Genomic DNA, 8196 nt, shown 5'->3' with positions numbered 1-8196 from the left:
AGCATCAACTGCATTTTTAATATCATTAGGATTATAATTCTTATACGAACGACCTTTTACATTGTTGACATGATCTGGGCATAGTTAATGTGTTGTCTGAAGTCACCCTTCGTTTTGTTATAATTACGACGATTTAACACTACAGTGTGAGATCAAATAACTTAAAAATTTGCACATATACCAATAACACAGACAAGTTAACCGCAATCAAATATGTCTATTTATTGTTGTGTTACAGTAGTTATCAGTTATATAATTTAAAAATAAAAAAATATATTATTTTGTATTTACCTCCATAACATATACTATGACAACATTATGTCATCAATAAATATTATTTTCTATGGAGGTTATAAATTATAATAGATATTAACGTGGAGTATTAGTTTTCATTTTTTATTAAACGTGTATTCTAAAATTATAAGACAACTAAAAAAACTTGGTGTTGTCAAGAATCAAGAATCGGAATCACCCCTGCAAATGTCCAAAGTCGTCCCCATTTTACGGTACCTACGCACTCTAATAATATGATGATGATTAATTATTTTACGCCATGTATGGTTTTATTTTGTATTTTTCATTCCTTCAAACGTGGCCACAACACCATAAACAAATTATGTGAAGTAAAAATGTTTTTTTAACTTCTAACACCAAGCATTAAATAAAGACTCACAAAAAAATTACGCCCACTAAAATGTTACGCCCGGGGATCAATCCTCGGCTCCCCCCCCCTCCTAGTACTGACACTGCATGTTTATAATTCAACTAAAATTAATTGTACGACTATAGGCAAGGCTTATTTAGAAATTATGCACCTCGGGGCACTCATAAAATTCCGCCCCTCTTTTTGGCCGGCAGGGAGGAGGTGGATGTTTAGTGTTACAAATGTACATTTTAAACACCAATATAAAATTTCAAATATTACTTGTATAGTTAAATAATGGAACAAATTCACTTAAATTTCTACGCGTTTTTCTTTTTTTTTTGGTTTTTGAAATATGTATTTCAACGAGCTATATGAACGATGGTGCAAAAACATTTTCAGAAACCATTTTTTTGTAAGTTGTGTAATGATATCTACATCATTGCGCCTACATGGCTTAATGATTCAATATCATCATAATAATATTTAATATGTCATTACCAAAAAACCACAATAAATATAATATGTAATATCTAATAAACACTATCAAAACATAATATATATCTGTACCCATGTACCATTGTACCTTGATATTATTCAAAATGTACAAAAAACAATTAATAAGTAATAACCATATATATGCAGTATTGCACGCACCGTCTTATTTCGCTACCAAAATTATAAAGCGATTATTAACTTAAAAATTTATTCATTTCAAATCTTCTAAAATCTTGTTGTGAATTATTAAAATAACTTATATTCAACTACAAATTGTATTTACATTATTTAAACAAAACCAACATCGTCAACACTCATTTCAAATTCTATCATTGTTCAGGTTAAGGAACATCAACCAGGTAAGAAATTATAATAATACTAACTCGCACAAATTCAACAATAAAAATATCATCAACGACAAGTTAATAAAGACACGCAGACTCAGGTGCATCACAAATCATTATACCCTTCGTTTATAAATCTCTACACTCACGATCCCAATCAATCGTAATAATTATATGCTTTAACTGGTAGTAAAAGATAGGATAAAAGAAGTCGCTATTCCAAATCCCTTTAATTATTATCCATTTAAAATAGCTAACTATACCAACTTAGTTAATATATTATTACAAGGTGATGTTTTATCAATAACAACGTACATGCTTATTTTTAAATCATCACAGTTGTATCCTTCCGAAGTTCCGAAGTTGGCCATTTTCTGTTTTTACGCATGCACACAACGTTGCGGTTTACCACCGTGCACCGGCGAATTTTTTTTTTTTTTGTTAATATCCTACGTATTTTAACGAGTTAAGAACAGCTCATAATAATATAGTATAATATACTAATAAAGTATGACAAATAGACAGTAGTCGCTTGATGCTTACTACGCCTACCAGGTCCGATTGCCAAACTCTAGGTTCTAGAGATAAAAGTTATTAAGGGGTATGCATACCGACCGTTTTTAAGGAGTTAAATATAGGCAATTTTCTATTTGTGTGCATGCGTAGTCAGTGATCATTAGTGTGAGTGACTATGTAATTAGTATATATAAAATAAATAGCGGAATAGACCGCACGTGCACGCACATGTCAGTAACGTAGCATTTTACACACTAATTACAAATGTGAATTTTAATGAAACACCGAAACTTAGGTTCGTATTTCAAATAATATAGCTTACTGAGTGACATTACAGTATGAACACTTATTATACAAATTTAAGAGAAGAAGTTTATCTAGGTTTTTATAGGCGTCGATTTTCGATATTTTGTTTCCAATGTCGAATATTTAACTCTAAACTCGTGATATTTTATTTTTTGAATTTAAACTATTGAGTTTAGTAATTAAAATATCGAAAATTTACTTGTATATAAACATAGATTAAAATTCTCTTCTACAATATTGATAATAGGTGTATTTACTCTCAAACCGCTCAATTATTGGAAATACAAAAGTACATTTTCGTGAAATTTTTCAATACTATTCATACCCCTTAATTATTACGAACATCGAACGAAAATATTATATCTTATTGTATAATATAATATATAATATAATGGGAGCATACTACTTGCGTCCGAAATTATTATCAGTAGGTGAGTTGCGTCGCGCAAAAAAAAGATTCAAAAAGGTCATAGCGTATTTGCGTCCCGGTATACCTTTTTCTATGACCGATATAATATAATCGATATAAAAATGTACATTGATGATACAAATTTAATACAAATAAAAATGGTTATAATAAATTATCAGTTCAATTCAATTGCAATAATAATAATGTAAAAATTCATGTTATACATTTTGTCATAATAAATATAGTATAATATAATAAAAAATAATAAAAAAATCATATGTTATGAATTATTATATTTATATTAATTATATTGGTTGAAATTTAAATGAAACGTTAATTATAAAATTTAATGGTGAAATATCGTTTTTTTTAAAACTTTCAATTTGTTTATTTAAGTAATCTAATTTTAAATGTTTTTTTTTTCTATAATCTTTCTTTTTAGTATTAACGCTATTAATTAAGACATATGTATTAATCTGGAATGATTTTAAGACTTCAATGAATTGTAAAATATGTGGATGACTAGAGTAAAAATATGAATTAAATTTCGAGTGAAAAGCTTCACATGCATTTGTTGTTCTTTTTATACTATTTGAACATTCAGACCAAACATGAGGAGGGAATTTAGAATTTTCAGAAATATAGTTATCTAATATATAGTCTGTAAATTCTTCACAACCAGTCGGAACAATGGCCATAAGCTCAAACACAAATACATCACTCACCATTTCAGGAGGTAAAAAAGGTAGTCCAAAAAAGCTCTTTAAAAATTTACCGATTTCTGTAGAAGTTCTGAAATCATTAGTTAAACCAATAGCTTGAATTTTTCGCCACCTATAGAAATTACGTATTAATTAATTATTAAAGTAGAATTTTATTTACTATTACTAATTTCATGTGATACTAATTTATAGTATTAAGTCTTACCAGGATTGGGCCAAGTGAAAGCGACATCCTTTAACTTTAGATTCTGTCCAAATTTTTTGAATTGTAGTATGTATTGAAATTTCTAAGTCAGCAAATACAGTGTCTGGTGAAAATATAAACCCTCGCTTTGCACACTCTTCCCTTAGGTGCGTAAATGCTTCAATATATGTTTGAGTTTCTTTATCGGGAAGTAAAAAAAATACTAATGGTATATAATGATCATTAATGAGTCCATGAATTGTTAACATTTGTAAAAAATGTTTTGCACAGTATTGAAACGTGCCATCGACGTAAATTGTTTTCAATGTTATCAACACACTTATATTTTTATCACAAGAAAATAATATGATATTATTTTCCCGGTCATTGACTAGGAGAAAATTTTCATTTTCAGCTGTAAGTACAGGGTGCTCTTGTAATACGTTGTGTACATCTTCTATATTCATTGGAATTTTTGGTAGGATCGATCTACGAGCGTTATAAATGTTTTTCCGAACTAAATTTATATCATTAACTGTACATTGAATAGCATCACCAGCACTAAGTTCTGCACAAATAATTTTCGATGGTCTTGTGCTAAGATCCGATAGGCTTTTTCGTTTTGCAGAATTACTTAATTTTTGTCGATTGAGGTGAGTGATGTCGTCTGGAGCATGATAAGGCGTATGTGAGGTAGGATTACTTATTACATTTTGATGAACGTCTACTTTCATATAGCTTTTGCATTTTTTATTCGTACACTTCCATCGAAAATTGTTATTGCTTAACATTTTATGATACCCGAACTTGTAACCATCAATTATTTTAAAACCATTATTCGTGACCAATTTAGAACTACACATTTCTTCCATAGCTTAAAAATTCGTATTTTATTAAATTAACTTATTATTTTTTTTTTTTTTAATTTGATGAGTGGTAATTGCACAACTATTGGTCTAATAAGACGAATCGACCGAATCATACTGAATAAAAGTAAAATGTGAAAATATAATGCGAGTAAAATACAAAAGATTATCGACGTAATTGCTATATCTTATCGAATCTAACAACCAACAAGATGTATTATGTATACATGTTCCCATACCTTCTTCACATAAAATAATACCCACATAAGTTATTAATATAATATACTATCATAAAGTACCTATCATAGATAAATTGTATCTATATTGTAAGTAAGTAACGCACGCACTCACACACATGTATACATCGTATACATGTATACAGTACAATTTATGAACTATCGATTTTAATGATTTTTGAAGATAATATCGATGATAATAATATGGCTGACTTGCGTCCCCCAAAACGGGACGCAACTAACCGGTCAAATTTACTACCTGAAAAAAATATTTTTTTTTGAGACGCAAGTAACATGCAGCCAATATAATATACCTATTACCTAGGTATCGTTTATTTTTTAATTAGATCCTCACAATATTTTTTAAAATACAAAATGTGTAGGTATGTATTTTAATCACATAATAATACCGAAAAAGGTTTAAAAATTAAAAATTAAAAAAATCATGGACTCATCATAAGCAAAAGCTATAATTTTTTGCCGCACCAAAAAGTTTCCGTTTGCGATTTGCTCCTTTTACCCTCCCCTAAATGCGCCACTGGCTATAGTTAGGGGATTGGTGGCTTTCTTAGGTAAGTTTTTTCTTTAGTAAGTTATTAGGTAAGTATCAAATTGAATGGTCTGAATCAATTTATTTTATTATACTATCTAACTACTAGATTACCTAAACACACATAACATTTCGTCATAGACATATTATATTAAGTGAACGCGAAAGACATTTAATGAATAATATGTCAATGCATTTTGTAGGCAGAAAATAATAATGCTACTTGTATGTTATTAGTAATCAGTTGGTAGACTGTAGTTGTGGTTTATGTGCATTAAATAAAAATCGAAAATATAATTTATTGTTGAATATCAATAGGTACATTATTATGTCAGCGTTATTCGTTTTGCAGTTTTCAGTTTTGATATTATTTTATTTTACATTTCAAATTAATAACATATAATCGCGCTACGATAGGTTCTTTTTTCTCGACATTTCCGTTAGCACTACAATTATACAAATCGTAATTGTTTTAGATTCTGAGCGAAGCGATGAATGTATTGATTTTACAATGATGTGTGTTTTTTTTTTTTTTATTTTTTTTTATTTTTTTTTAATTTAATTTTTTTTTTGTGTCTGTCATCACCTTTTAGGACAGTAAAAGTGCTTGGATTTTCTTCAACAGTAACTTTTATGATAGGAAAGTGAATCTAGTTGGTACTTTGGGAGGTCAAAAGTAAAAATTTCCCAGTAGTTTTCAAAAGCGACGTGAAAAACAAAAGAAAAATTAAGGAAAAACTGGAATTTTTACGCAAAATCTGTTTTCGAGAAAATCGATTTTGGTTTTTGGTGTAACTCTAAAACAAATGACCGTAGGAACATGAAATTTTGACTGAATGTTTATAATTGCATTTCCTATACACGATAAAATTTTCCAAATATTTTGACTTATTTTGAGCTGTTTACGGACATTGTCCGTTTTCAATTTTTTTAGTTTTTTTTTCTATAAATATCAATAAAATTTTATCTGTTGAGTAAAAAAGCTTGAAAGTTTAATAGAAGGCTCCTAGGTTATTGTTTCAAAGGCAGATGAAAAAAATTAAAAATCCTTGGTCACCGTTTTTATTTATAAGTATTTAAAGTTCAAATTTTGACAAAATACGGAAAAATCACGAAAATTAGCAAATTATTTTGAGTTGAGAATTCATAAAAATTTTTCTTTTTAAATCTAAGATTTGAAAATGTAATATAAGATTACTCATAAGTTTGTCTACCTTTATCAAAAAAAAAATGTCTACAAGAAACTTAAATTAAATTTTTATGAGCGTCTGAAATTTATATTTTTACAACATTTGATATTCACTCGATTTCTTATGTAACAAATTTCTTATTTTATTGTAATTAAAAAACAAATGACTGTAGATATTTGAAAATTTCACTGAATTTTTATATTAACATTTTCTGTATACCATAAAATTTTGAAAATATTTTGACTCTTTTTGTGCAGTTACGGACATTGTCAGTTTTCAATTTTTTTAGTTTTTTTTTCTATAAATATCAATAAAATTGTATTTGTTGGGCCAAAAAGCGTGAAAATTTAATATAAGCCTCCTGATATATCGTTCTTATAGCAGTTCAAAAATATTAAAAATACATAGGCACAATTTGATTTTATAAGCATTTAAAGTTCAAATTTGGACAACATTTATCAAATTTATAATTTATTAATTATTTTGTAGTTAAAAATGTATAAAATGTTTAACTTTTATGGCTATGGATTGAAAATTTAAAACAAGGCTCCACGTAAATAGGTTATATATAAATTACTTTATTCACAATAATATCATCAAATATACTTATTTCATAGGCTCCTATCATATAGGCTGGCTGAGCGACATCCACTTATCCACCTTTTTTAATTTTTTTTTTTATTTTTGTGTCTCATCACCTTTTAGGACAGTAAAAGTGCTTGGATTTTCTTCAACATTAACTTTTCTGATAGGAAACTGAATCTAGTTGGTACTTTGGGGGGTCAAAAGTAAAAATTTCCCAGTAGTTTTCAAAAGCGACGTGAAAAACAAAAGAAAAATTAAGGAAAAACGGGAATTTTTACGCAAAATCTGTTTTCGAGAAAATCGATTTTGGTTTTTGGTGTAACTCTAAAACAAATGACCGTAGGAACATAAAATTTTGACTGAATGTTTATAATTGTATTTCCTATACACCATAACATTTTTCAAATATTTTGACTTATTTTGAGCTGTTTACGGACATTGTCAATTTCCATTTTTTTTAGTTTTTTTTTCTATAAATATCAATAAAATTTTATCTGTTGAGTAAAAAAGCTTGAAAATTTAATAGAAGGCTCCTAGGTTATTGTTTCAAAGGCAGATGAAAAAAATTAAAAATCCTTTGTCACAGTTTTTATATATAAGCATTTAAAGTTCAAATATTGACAAAATACGTAAAAATGACGAAAATGTGCAAATGATTTTGAGTTAGAAATTCATAAAAAATTTTCTTTTTAAATCTAAGATTTGACACTTTTTGAGCTGTTTACGGACATTGTCTGTTTTCAATTTTTTTAGTTTTTTTTTTCTATAAATATTATTAAAATTTTATTTGTTGGGTAGAAAAGCGTGAAAATTTAATGCAAGGCTCCTGATATATTGTTACAATAACAGTTGAAAAATATTGAAAATATATAGGCACAATTTTTTTTTTATAATCATTTAAAGTTCATATTTTGAAAAAAACTTATCAAATTGAAAATGTAATAATTATTTTGTAGTTAAAAATTTATAAAATGTTCAACTTTTATAGCTAAATTTAAAACTTAAAACAAGGTTCCACGTAAATAGGTTATAATATATAAATTACTTTATTCACAATAATATCATCAAATGTACTTGGTAATATCATAGGCTGACTGACCGTTTTCGCTCAGAATCGTTTTTCTTATACAATGATATTATATCATTG

Source organism: Metopolophium dirhodum, chromosome 8 (assembly GCF_019925205.1).
Source record: "Metopolophium dirhodum isolate CAU chromosome 8, ASM1992520v1, whole genome shotgun sequence".
Classification (NCBI taxonomy): Eukaryota; Metazoa; Arthropoda; class Insecta; order Hemiptera; family Aphididae; genus Metopolophium; species Metopolophium dirhodum.
Note: the sequence above shows the minus strand (reverse complement) of the source record.